Genomic DNA, 13478 nt, shown 5'->3' with positions numbered 1-13478 from the left:
CTCAGACATGTGGATGAGCACACAGTCAGTCGAGCAGGGATGAGCACGACTGCAAGGGCGGTTGGCGTTAGGTTCTTCTCTTTATAGTCTTCCCTCAGATGTCTCCAGTGCAAGAGAGTAGGACAGAAAGGGAAGGTTGGTGTCTTTGTGTGTGGAAATTACCTGAAGACATCGATTTTTTTTCCCCTCATTAAATAATGTACACAAACATAAATCCCAAGGTGAACGTGTGCCTTTTATTTAGTTGGCAGTCATAAAGAGATGACTCTGCTGCTCTCTCACTGTCTTCGAGTGATCTGTGTTTGCTCCATGGCACTCTGGTGCATCGACCTCCTGATCTTGAATGTAAACATGGAGTGTCTGCTCCCCCCTCTCCGTCCACTGCCCAGCCACCTCCCTCCCCCAAGCTTGGATACCAAATAAGGAAGAGCAGGACCCACCGAGAGGCTGCGAGTCGCTCACCCAGCCCACGTCAGAGGCCATTAGTGAGCCAGCAAGCCTGCAAAGAGGATGGTAGTTGAACCACCTCTGGCATCACTCATCACTTGTGGTCATGATGGCCCTCTCCCTCCTCTGAATCCTCACACACACACACACGCTGACTAAACGGCACACTTAAATGCCTACATGCAGCGTCTCACACGCAGTGACCCAAAAGCATTGCAGGCGCTCAGAAGCAGACACGTACTGAGCTTTGACTACACTGACACAGAAGAAGAGGCACGTGCTGCGGCACGGTCACAGAGAAATTACACATGTGCACAAAGGGAAATCACTCCCAGGCAAACACACGTACAATGGCCTCATTCATGGGACAGAACGTGTACACAGAGTAATGATATACTACTGCGTAGGAACCCTAAGATAACATCAATCACTATACAGTAGCTGTAGTAAGGTCGCTTAATGAAGAGGTGTGTTTCCTCCACTGCTGAGAGATGGATTTATATGCTGCCGTATCATTAGAGTTAATTACCTGTTTGTAAAAGTGCTCATTACCACGCTACAGATAGTGCTGTATGAGAAATAGTGCTTATTACCAGACAACATTTAAACATTAAATAAACCGCTGTTGGTAGTTAGGTTTTCACATCTGACAAACCATCATGGTCAATATTTTTACATTTCAAATGTATGAATTCTGTCCGTTGATCATTTTAAAATTGACAATATTTTTACATTTCAAATGTATGAATGGGTTTAACAGCAGTTGTTTAATTAGAGTTTGTCACTGACCATTTTTATCAAGGGCCACATCAGCATCATATTGACCTTAAAGGGCCGGTTGTAAGTCAATGTAAATGTAAATACGCCTTAAGGCATGGATAAACACTTCATCACACTTAAAAATACAATACAACTGGGAAATACAGAAATGCTGTGCTACAGCAGCAGACACTGAGAAAAAGGCAGCATCCGTCAATTTTAAAGAATTCAGGCACAAAGTTGAACACGGACACAACACACTCCCTCTTCCTCTGCATCTCTCTCTCTCCCTCTCTCTCTCTTCTGTGTTTTGCTGCCAAATCCTTGGGTTTGTTTTTGTTCTTTCACCTGCTTCAACAGAGCTGTAGGAAATACACCCACTGACAGGAAGGAGAGGGAGTTGGTTTGAAGAAATACTTTACTTTATACAAACAACCGTAAACTACAATATTTACACATTAATGTTTCTTTCACAGAAATTCTATCATTAGATTCGAATAATGAGGAGGTTTCTTTTTCCCTGCCAAGACAGACCCTGTCAAATAAATGATTAGCACACTTTGGTTGACTGTAGGTGTACAAAAAAACCCTGTCTAGTTTCAAAAGGCGGGCCAATTATTTTTCCTAGATCACCGTGTGTCGAACTTAGCACTGTCTGTGCAACTTAATATCTAATACTTTTAATTTGAATAAATGACAAAGAATGTTAAATTTTATGGACCAAATGGTGGCGTGGTGGTTCATGCTCTCGCCTTACAGGAAGAAGTGTTGAGTTTGCATTAGCTTTATTGAGAACTCTATATTGACCACAGGTGTGATGTGAATGTAAATGCTAGTCTTTCTAAGTGTGGACCTGCAATAAGTGGTGAACGGTCCCCAACCGTGCCCGGTGACCTCTGCTTTGACCCGAGAATATACTCATGAGCCAGAACTTTGGGACCAGAATTTAGCATTAGCTGCACTGAGCCACAGTTGAGACTAATGCTAGGTTTTTTATTCAAGATCTCTATAAACACACACACAGTATGACTTGTGACTTATCTTGAAATGATTGTGTCAAACTCCTCATTTGGTGCAGTTTCTTTTCAAGTGCTCAATTTCTCCATGTCCTGCTTTTAAAAGCGAAGAGAATGACTGAGCTTGAAAACCTGCTAGAGAGAGAGAAAGAGAGGGGGAGCGAGAGCGATGACTGATGAATTCTTTATCAACAGCGTGTCATTTGTCGGTGTTCCCATCCCTGTCCCTCCCAGTAGTACGTACAACACACTCCCATATCCGTTCCAGGAGTCCCGTCTGTTGCTGTGCTCACTTGTGAATCAAGGTAATGAATTCATAATCTCTCTCAAGCTCTTTGTAGATCTCTATCGAGGCGGGAGATAAGAGGCAGCATCGCTGCACACTAATAGCTGTCATTCTGCCATGATTCCTGTTTGCTCGGTGTGTGTCGGTGTGTGTATGAAGTAGAGTGTGTTTGTTTTAGTTTTTGGAGTCCTTTATGGAGACAGTCTGTCGTCTTCGTATGCCTGATATTTCAGTACTAATGAGGTGAAACTTTATTTCTGTGACTGGATAACTTGAAGGTTAAACTGAGTGATGCTTTGGTTTGGTTAGCGGTCCAGCTACGTTGTACTTCTCACTGTAGCCCGTCCGCTTGCATGGATAGTTTTAGCTTCTTATTTTTGTGTTCATTCAAGTCAATTTTATTTTTATGACCTAAATTTAGAAAAACATTCAAAAGATTTTACAGTGGTAATCCCATCCCCCCCAAAAAAATCGAAATCAGCGGAGAAATGGAGGAACCTATATGTGCAGGTTTGTCTCATGTTGTTATAAAATACAAATGTTTGTGTCACTTTTTTTTTTAAGTGTTCTCATCAAATTTATGCTGGTGCTCTAATAAAATGTTATTTTATATTGGAGTGGGCGTGGGGGCAAGGAGGGGGTGGACAAAAAAATGGGCTGACAAAAGTCAGCTTACATAAACCTAACTATTCTGCAAAGATCAGAAATATTGCCATCGCTATTTTTAATGCACTTAACAATTAAGTAGAAGGGAACTGGACTGTCTTGGTTTCAAGGAGACGTTTCACCATCCTCCCTCCACTTGTCCAAGAGCTGTCATCTCCTGGAGAGTTGGAAAATAGACTTTTTTTTAATACCTTAGTGTCAGTGTCAGCTCTGTAGTAGATACTATATTTTTAAATATTCCCTTGGCACTGTACACATAACAGTGCCCCAAACATTAATTTAGTAGTCGTTATATTCTATTCGTCAGTGTCTTGTGAAGTACTGCACTACAGCTGTCCAGAGGACATCAGTTGAGGAAGCCGTCTCTTATCTTTTCTGGGGATGGACTGTGTTCTTGCATGCTCAAGAATGCAGCCACATGTCTCCTCATACCTCCTCTGTATCTGATCTGAGGGTACACTCAGGCCGCATTCAGAGAATTCACTGAACCAACCGTCTCTGCAAACCCCAACGCTTTTTACCATTTTTTTGCTCTCAGGAAGTAAAACAACAAAGCTTTGGGCCCAGAGCACATACATACATACACAGTACTCGTTCACAAAGAGTTGAAAGCCCATGTCCAAAGGCATCTGATGTTTTCCTGAGAGAACATCTCGGAGCACTTTCTTCCAGGGTCTTGTTTGCACTAAAGAAACAAACAGGACTTCCTAGTCCAGCTAACAAATACTCAATCACAGTGAGAGTAAATATCTGAGAGGGTGACACAGACCCCGCGTCTGAACTTGCAGTGGTGGGGTGGCTCTTGAGGGCCGCCAACTGCCTTGTGTGTGTGTTTTAATTGTATTTTCAGTGGAGTGATGAAATGTCCTTCATTTGATCGGGAGCTGGCAGTAAGTGGGCTGTCGCCTCCAGGGACACAGTGAGCGATGGCCCGCTACTATCTGAGGTGATTGTGTCTCAACCCCTGGGGCGATAGAGATGAAAGGAGGGGAGCAGCCAGACAATAAGAGAAGGCATGGCATCCTGTTTTTATAGCTGTCTTTTGTTAAATTAAAAAATAACAGTACAGGGACAAAGGAAGAATTGTACGCACTTGTGAGAATCTGGTCAACTCCAACTTGCCAACGGTGACAAGTGCATTACTTTTTTTTTTTTTTCTCGGGGATAAGAGCCTTTGGCTTTTCTAAATGTCAGGCAGCAGACAGGGACATACTGAAGGCAAAAAAAACCCCTAGAACTTAAGTAAATTTTTCTCACCTTTGACAGTCTGAAGTTGGCTCACCTGTTACATCCTGCTGCGTCGTTTGCGATTTTGTCAGGAAGTGATGCATTTCTGACATGTTTAAAAGAGTATATAGTTACGAGAATGTGAACATGAGCGGTGAAACGTTTTCACAGCATTTTGACAGGGTAATTAACTACTATTCATCGTATTCCTTTTATCCGATATATAAAGATCACACCATAAAGACAGCAGGGTTTGGTTCTGAGAAGAGTTTCCTGTTTTACTTGTGATCCTTAAATGCATAACGGATTAGATTACTGTCTAAAATTTGACAGTTTTTTCCTGTGGCCAAGGAAATGTATATAATGTTTGTGATGGTGCATTGACGGAAAGAACTGTCAAGAATCATAATATTCTGCTTTTTTTTAAGTTGGGCTTTCAAAGGATTATAATTTTCAATGTGATTAATCACAGGGTAGCTGTGGATTACTCATGATTAATGCAGACAAATCCATATCAAAGTTTTTTGTATATTATTGGAACAGAAAGCAAAATAACAGCAGGTACCTGTATGCTGATGCTAATGTTTTACACTAGCTGGTATTTGTGACTAAACCAAATGATGGAATTATTCATATGCAAAGGTATAACTCAAAGTTGGTGGATTTTAATCATTCATGTGCCAAAGGTATAACTCAGTTGGTGGATTTTAATCATTCATGTGCATCTTGACAGTGGATTGTACAATACAGTATGTCGAGAGTTGCTTTCAAAACTTTGGTGAGGCCCCTTGTCCACAACTGTGTCAGTCAGAGTGTCAGCTGTCGCCGTATTGACTGCCCCGCTGTCTGTGAAGCTAGTCTGTCACAAGCCGGTTGTCTGACCTGAAGTTCTCCACCATTATATGGTGGTTGTTAAGATGGTATTTTAAGATCGAGCTGCTTCTTGAAACAAAACCTTTTTCCAGCAACATGTGCAAATAACAGCATGTCTATGGTGTGTGTATTAGAGCAACGATTGTGGATGGATGGTGGAATTACTGGTTTAACAGTGCATGTCATTCTGGCCATACATTAAAATGTGTTAAAAAACTTTAATCTGATTAATCTTCACTAATTAATTACCACATTAATTTAAAGCAGATGTGGGGTAAAAAGTAGTTTCCTGTGGATGGGATAAATCATAACCATAATAAAAATCAACTTTAATTTGACGTGTGTGCCAGTCGACCACTGACTGTGATGCTCACCATCTAATTCTTCACTGGTCGGATTTTTTCCACATAGTGCATGCCGTTACATGATACAGTAATAAGACCCTAACAATTGCACACTTTCCCTTAAGCACTTCCCATATCTTCCACTCTCTGAATTTGGTGTTTATGAACACTCGAAAAAAAAAAATTAAGGAAAAAACACAAAAAAAAAAAACACAGGAAGGCAGAGAAGAGCTTCTGTTGTGGATGAGTCTCATTATTCTGTTATGGATTGTACATGTCAGGCAGTAAGTGCTCATTTTATCCTTGCAAAGCACTAGCATCGTCCACATGCGCATTTGTCTACCCGAGTGAAATTTACCATGTTAAGGCTCACGCCACGAGGGGAATGGAGGAGAGAGTGCTCTCGCCTGATGTGAGGATTTACCAGTCTGATTAAATAATGGGCTGTAGTGTGAATTAAAGGCCAAGGGAGAAATCTGTGGAACATAAATGTGTGTTTTTACTCACCAGTTAAATTGATTATCCTCCGCGCCATCCCCCTCTCACACAACTAGCATCTCGTAATGGTGTGTTACATGCTACGCTAGCTTCTAAACAAAGACAGCAGTGGAGGACTGCCGTTGGTTTAGGGTCTTTCTGCCAACACACAGGACAAACAAGTTTTTTTTTTTGTTTAAAAAAAAAAGATCCTCCAGTACTGTCTGCTCTAGTGTCCATACATTCATACATTTCTACACTAAAGAAATGTAAATTTCTTAGTCGGCATCATTAACTTTTATCTCCTATACTTTAGTCAGACATTTTCCTGAGGATGAGAGAGACAGAGAGAGAGAGAGAGAGACAGACAGACAGAATTTAAAGAAGCAAAGTTAACAGACCTGAGCCAAGGATGTAGGAAGCCAACATTTGGCTGCCTGCCTTTCTGAAGCCACTGACAGTGAATCAACTGATTGATGTGACAATAGACAAACGTGAACACCAACTGTCGCCATTCAGATTCAAATCCTACCGACCAATCAGAATCTAAAGTCCTACCCACAGGCATTATGATTGGCCAATGATCTTAAAACCTTTTCTTGCAAATGTTATAAAAAAACTTGTAAAAACATTCTGTTTCTTTTAAGTTTATCAAAGACACTCAGTGGTAATTTTATTTATAAAAACAATCTATTTACTATTGTATTTATATTTGTATCTACTGTATCCATCTAACTGTACTCACCAATTAATTTGGAACAATTTATGAACACTGAGCATATTTCTTTTCCAATTCAGTACATTGGAATAAGAAAAAGCAGACCTCATCAGGTCACAGAAGAGGGACCACAAAAAAAGCGAATAATATTCATAAAATAGTACTTGTTTACCAACAAACTTACATCACTGACAAACAGAAAACAAATTATTTTGACTTCTTTTTGCTGGAGGCTACTATATTTCCTTTGCAAGACAAGTAAATATATGTCGAAATCAAAATAATTGTTCTTCTAAGTCCCAGTATCATTGCAGTCTAACTGCCATCCACTTTATTCTGCTACTGCAGCAGCACGCGTTTATAAAATAACAGTCCTGCTACGGTAACTCTTTAATTTCCGAGCAGAAGTCCGTGAACACACCACGGGGGTTGGATTTACGACGCAGGAGAAGGGGGCCTATGAAGTTTGTGAAGCGTCAATGAACGCAGCACAGGGCTGCGTGTTTCTCCCCCCGCTGTAGAAGGGGAGGGAGAATGGGGGGTATTTGACTCCTACCTCCCCACCCCCAGTCCCTGCGAGGTGGATTTGGGAAGAAAAGATTCCAAACCTGGGAAGCGGAGATAACGAGACACAGCCGTGAAGTGATATATATACATTGGGTGATCCGCGCAGCGCGGTGTCGCGCACGGATTATCACTGTATGTTTTTTTTTATTTCTTATTTTTTTTCTGTGGAAACTCCGGTTTGCAGAGTGTAATCTGGAGTAACACGGGAATACGAACACAGCGAGGGAATAATAGAGGAGTATTTCTTACTCGCTCCTGCCGTTAACAAGTGACCGCTGGAGAAAGTGGAATATAGCGGTTTTTCCTACTGACTGGAGATGCACTGCAACTACCCCTGTGTGGTAGAGATTTACTGAAAGGAAAACGCGACTCTTTTTTTTTTTTATTCACAGAAAATAAGGATCTTTTAGAAATTACCCCTTTTAAACAAGTGGGGGGTATTTTCTGAAACCCTTTTTTTTTTTGACGCCGTTAAAGTAAGTACCGGCAACTTTTCTCTTTTAAAACCCCGGCTTTGACTTTAGAAAAGAAGTGACAGACATGAAGAGACGAATAGAAGTTGAGGGAGATAGGTAGAGAAAAAACTCTCCTCTGTGTCGTTGGACCGTTTTTTATGTGCACGGTATTCTTCCAAGTAGAACTCTGTAGGACTGAAACGGGGGGAGGGGGGTAAAGGTTCTGTTGGGATCTCATAAAGTAGAGTCTTTATTTGTCCTATCTTCAAGAAAGACTGTTTTAAAACGTTGCAATTGAAGACACTCAACAAAACAACTGTATCCGAAATAACGGCTTTTATCGGACCTCTATTATTTACCAGGTTAGTCCTGTAGCAGAGACCGCAAAGCCAGCATTTGTTATTGTGTTTGTTGTTGATGTTTGAGATGTTATTATACAGTAGTAGCACTAAAATCATAATTGTAGTGAAAAATATTCCCGGCCATGCGAAAGGTTGTAGGTTTCATTCCTTTCAGTTGCAAAAGGCACCTTGTACAGATCCATCCAGTATTAAAAAATAAATCACAATACTGACTATCAATGTCATGAGCCATGTGAGATTTTTCTCCTTCTTCTAATAGTTTTTGTATTAGTAGTAGCATGTAGATTTCAAGAGAGCACAAACTTGAAGTGAAGGCTTCAAGTCATGGACCGTTAATAAGAAACAGACCCTGAAGTAGGTCTAGTAGTTTGTTAGTTACACAATACAACAGGGTTTACTTCTCAGTCAAATGTAACATCAGTAAGTTATTTTCCACAGGTTTGTGTTCTTGTCAAAAAAAGCTTTTGAAAAGTTTGACATGAAAGAAGATAAAAATGCACAACCACAACCACGCCAGAACTTTTTTTGTATAAATAGATAGACATCCAGAGTTGTGTTTGGATGGTATTAATAACCCGTCTGTTGGTCTATAACTGTTTTGTAGTTTGAATCAAGTATTTCATCTATGCAGTTGTGCAGCCTTTTCAGTTTGAGTCTGTGATTGATTGACTGTTGTTGTGTTTTCCATTTACACCAGAGAGTTCCAATAAGTTAATTTTAATGGCTGTGTACAGTCCCCTCTTTTAATTATGTTGTTTATATTTCTTGACTCAAAGGTCAATTTTCTTGACTCAAAGGTCAGTTTTGTCTGACTGAGTTGTACAGATTAAATACAGCTCCAGGCCACGGTTAAACTGTGTTTATTCGGGTGAGGAGGAAAGCTAAAGTACTACATCCAAATTTGAGATATAGTGGATTTTACTGTAATCTTATGTTCCAACAAATGTTTTTTTCTCCATCCACCGTCCCACCCCAAACACCAACTGTAAACCAGAAAAAGGTTAGTAGTACTTTTCTTTGCTGGTGAAGAAGGTTGTTGGAGCCTCATCTGTTTGTTTTTGTATTTTTGTTCCCAGTGTTCAGACAAGTAACTCAAGTGTCTTGAAATATAGAAAGTTCACAGGTCAGGGTCAACCATTGTAAAGTTGCATGAAATCTGTCTGAAATATGTCTGTTGCACTGAGGCCTGCTGAAGAACAACAGCAGAGTTGGGTTATGGTTGTTTACTGGGCCCATTACAAGTCTGTGTGACTCTGTTTCAATCAGTTAGAGAATAAAATATGAATTGTGTTCTCCGCAGATTTCACTTAACACAATTTCTTCCTTAATGGCTGAGATAGAAATTCCATTTTTTTCCTATTTTGTGACTCCTTCCTATTCCTCTTGTATTTCAGTATTTAATCAGCCTGCTAGGTTGTATAAATAATCTCATTTGTCTTATGATGAAAGTCACATGTTGATTGTCAGCAGCAAGAAGGAGTCGTGTTCTTCAGGGTAATTGGACAACACGTATACCAAGAGGCTGTGCGTCAAGTGTGTTCTGGATTCTTAATGTGGCTTTAATTGAACAATTTATCACCTCTGATCACTGTCACATAACAGAGTGAGGGAGACAAAAGGCTAAAAAAATACCCAGGATGAAATGACAGGCACATTTGGTGAAGAATCCCCAGCATCAGCAGGGTGCCATTCATTTTAATTATGCTATTTATTTATAGTCATTTTCTAAAAAAAAAAAAAAAGAGAGAGATACATTTGTGGCCAGCTCATAACTGTTGTAGTTAAACGAGTGTGGGCACAAGATTTTTAAGAAGTTATTTTAAAAAAACTTTGATTTCTTTTCACAGTTCGTTTTCCTTTACTTGGAAGAAAAGTTAATTGAATTGTGCCCCGGATATGATACGATTTTTTTTCCCCCTCCCTGGAACATAGGGTCTTGGAAAAGTGGCCTCCTCAGGGTTTAGAAAATGAATTTCTTTTCGAGTGATTACTTATGGTGCTGTTTTCTTTTATTCCTTTTACCAAAACAGTGCGTTAGCTCTGTTTTTAACATGCAGGATCAAAGAGGAGAAGCAGTCGATAACTACAGGCCTAAATGTTTAAATAATGCAATGATGTATCAATCAGATAAATTAAATATAAAGGGAAAAATATGACTAAGCAAATATCTACATTGTGCTAGCTTTTTGGCCAATAGTTTCTAAAACACCCACTTTTTTGTTTTAGTTTAATTCCAAATTGGTGCTTTTTGGAACCATCAAGTGCCTTCCATTGGCTTACAATGAACCCAATGCAACACAGTTCATAACAGATGCTCTGGGACTGCTATTGCAGAAAGAAAGAGAAATGTACAGTGGGAAGTGGAGCTCTTGCACCGTGTTTAGTCATTTTAATTTGCTAAGAGTGCTAAATCTGAACTCCTCCAGCCGCATGAGGTGCAATTAGTCTGACTGAAAGGAGACACGTTGTCTATTTAAGTGTCTTCGTCTTTCATTCTGAGTCAAGCCGCCCTGTGTTATTTACATTTATTTTACTACTATATACTGTATAGTAGTAAAATACTGTATATATACAGTATACTACTATATACTGTGTATGTATATATATTTGTGGAAGCCCCTAGCAGCTGAAGGAGCTGACCCAGAAACACCTTCAATGTCTTGCAGGGTTTTTAACCAGTATTGTCACAGTCTGAGTCTGAACTTGTCCTTCAGAGTAAAAGAATAATACTTTGATGTTCTGTAATGAAACCATCATTATACTATAACATCTGTAATTATGCAATTAATGCAAATGTTGTCCTCATTTTACATATGTACTATTTCTGTTGTAAGGTGGCTTTGAAACAGTACCCGGTGTTTGTCAGAAGAAAAACAAGCATCAGTCAAAGAAAACAATCTCTACATTGCAATCTTGGCAATTTAGAAATGTTGTCAAGGTTAAACTTCTGTAGCCTGGTGTGTCATTTTCACTCCATGAAACTACATTTTCACCCTCGCAATAAGAGGGGAGAAACATGACACTTGTGTCTGGCTGAGGAATTATTGACCACTCACTCAGAAACCCCCGCTGGTTGTCCTAGGTCTAAAATTGGTAGCTGTGTTCAAAATGGAGCTGGGTGGAGGAGAGAAATGGCTCTGACAATCAAACCATTTGAACCATTCAAACACTTCCCCGTCTTATACTGGGTCTTCACAAACACGTAAGACATTTGCAATTCAGAACGGCTGCTAAAAATGAAAATTGCAGATTAGTTCAGCTAAATTTTGACTTCTATTTTGTTTCTCCTTCAAATTTCATTTGCCATAGACATGGGAGGAGGCTGGAGCCAAGCCTAGGTATCAATGAGCAACGGCACGGTACAGTTCGCCAGTCCATTGCAGCGCCACATATAGCCACACAACCATTCACACACACCCGTACCTATGGTCACATTAGAGTGTGCAATCAACCTCATCCCCTAATGAAATTACCTGGAGAAAACCCAGGCACACACTGGCAGAACATGGGAGAACCCACAGTGAGAACATGCACACTCTGCACAGGCAAGGCAATTGTTCGAATGTGTAATTTTGAACCCAAGATGAAGTGGTTGAAGTTCCATTTGGATTCAAAATATCAGGATGTGCAACGGAAAAGTAGTCTGTTGGCGCTTGTACCTGTTGTTGTGTGTAAATGTGAACGTGGCATATAAATGCCGTAATCCCTGCACATCACACTCACTGATAAAGCCTCACTGTCACCTCCTCTGCCTGCTTTCTAATCCCTTGTTCCTTCAGGTTGTATTAAGGTGGTTCATTTCAGCTCCTTCTGATAAAGTGACAGTAATCTGGTTTTGATGATGAGCAGGAGTAGACCTTGTGTTGATGTTTGCCACTCCCTCTTTCACTCCAGTTTGCCTCCTTCAAAAATACAATGACTACTTGAACAGACAGAACATGTGGCACACAGTTTCAGGAAAATCATTCATTCACTCTCCTGCCCTGGTCCTGAAACCGTCTTCTTCAACCTAGTGATGATGGTTCTTTGTTCCTGCCTCCTGTCTGGACAACCCCTGATGCTTGTTGTTAGGTTGTTTCTATATTAAGTGTGATTACCAGCTGGTCTCTACTAGATTGATGTACAGAGGTTCCCCCCGGCGCGTCTGTCTCCTCCTACTAGCATTCGCAAACCAAGTCTGGCAGGAAGGGCTGCCCTTTGCCCTGACGGTTTGACCCCCGTGCGGTTGTAGACACGTGGTTGCTGAGCAGCTAAGGAACCTCTTTCTCATGCCTGAAGGGTTTGAACAGGTTGCAGTTAGATCATTTAAATGCTGCTCACACAGGCCGTTAGTTGGCCAACACTAGCCTGTTGATCTGTCTGTACGAACTTTGTCTTTGGGAGCAGGGTTTGTTAGATTGGAGTTGCTTCCCAAAACAATTTGATTTTTGCACGCCATCTGAGCATGTTGTTCTCTTGAATGACATTTACACACAAAACATACATGATTAAAAAAAACGGCCTCATCAAACCAGCCACATCACATTTTTGATATTCTGAGAAAAACATTTTTTCTTATTTTCAGGTTAATCTCAGTTAGCTTTCCACAAAGCAAAATGTGTTCACAAACTCATATTTTGTTTTTTTTTACTTCAGTAAATAATCACATAATTAGATTTCTCTATTATGCAAAAAAGATGCCTGTTCCTGCCTCCCTGCAATTCAGTGTTGTGTAAGGTTGCAGATGCAAGTCATGTTCTGAATGATTCACACCACACAGCTGCTTTACCTCCAGGTTGTTGCTTCAGTGTGAGATGTTTTTTATTACGGTGAGTTGTTTGTGTGTGTATGTGTGGGCTAAAACCTGGTAATCCAATGGTGCTTATGGTTTGCACATGGGGAGCCCAGGGCAAAATGGCTTGGTCCGTTCAAACAACCCTGCAGTCGACTACACACCCTGTGTCCCCCAAACTCACCACCACCCAGGCCTTTTGTTCCTCTCCTCTCCACATGAACACCCCCTCAACTTTGGGGACATCTGGTATGGTGAGGGGGAGAGCTGGGTATTATGAAGTGGTTGGTAGTGAGCGATGGGGAACAGGGGGTGCAAGGAAACTTGTAAGCGGCTGTCATAAATGAGGAGGGGGTAAAAAGGAAGTGGGGTAGCTAAAGAGGAGTAGACAGATAATTGATGGATGGAAGTAATTGTGTGTAATGCAAGCAGGGAAACATGGGCCTCTGGGCAGGAGAGATATAGAGAGGGGAAAAGAAAGCGGGCTAGTGAATGGGAGTGTAGTGGTGT

General features: G+C 40.7%; 1 protein-coding gene across 9 annotated transcripts in view; it reads left to right on the top strand.

Moving 5' to 3' along the window:
- The window catches only part of ptprsa (protein tyrosine phosphatase receptor type Sa), a 190519-nt gene that overhangs the window by 38789 nt on the left and 138252 nt on the right, over nucleotides 1–13478 (top strand). The window contains exon 1 of one of the 9 annotated variants that reach the window (XM_025053199.1): nucleotides 7393–7856. The exons of 6 other annotated variants lie outside the window; for them this stretch is intronic. The gene's annotated coding sequence lies outside the window, so the exon portion shown is untranslated. Of the gene's footprint in view, nucleotides 1–7392; nucleotides 7857–13478 lie in introns of those variants that run through there. 2 more of the 9 variants (XM_025053201.1, XM_025053202.1) reach the window with 2 other exon arrangements.

The sequence above is a fragment of the Cynoglossus semilaevis genome, chromosome 2, assembly GCF_000523025.1.
Source record: "Cynoglossus semilaevis isolate Cse_v1.0 chromosome 2, Cse_v1.0, whole genome shotgun sequence".
In the NCBI taxonomy this organism is placed as follows: domain Eukaryota; kingdom Metazoa; phylum Chordata; class Actinopteri; order Pleuronectiformes; family Cynoglossidae; genus Cynoglossus; species Cynoglossus semilaevis.
Note: the sequence above shows the minus strand (reverse complement) of the source record. Positions and strands in the feature narration are given on the sequence as shown.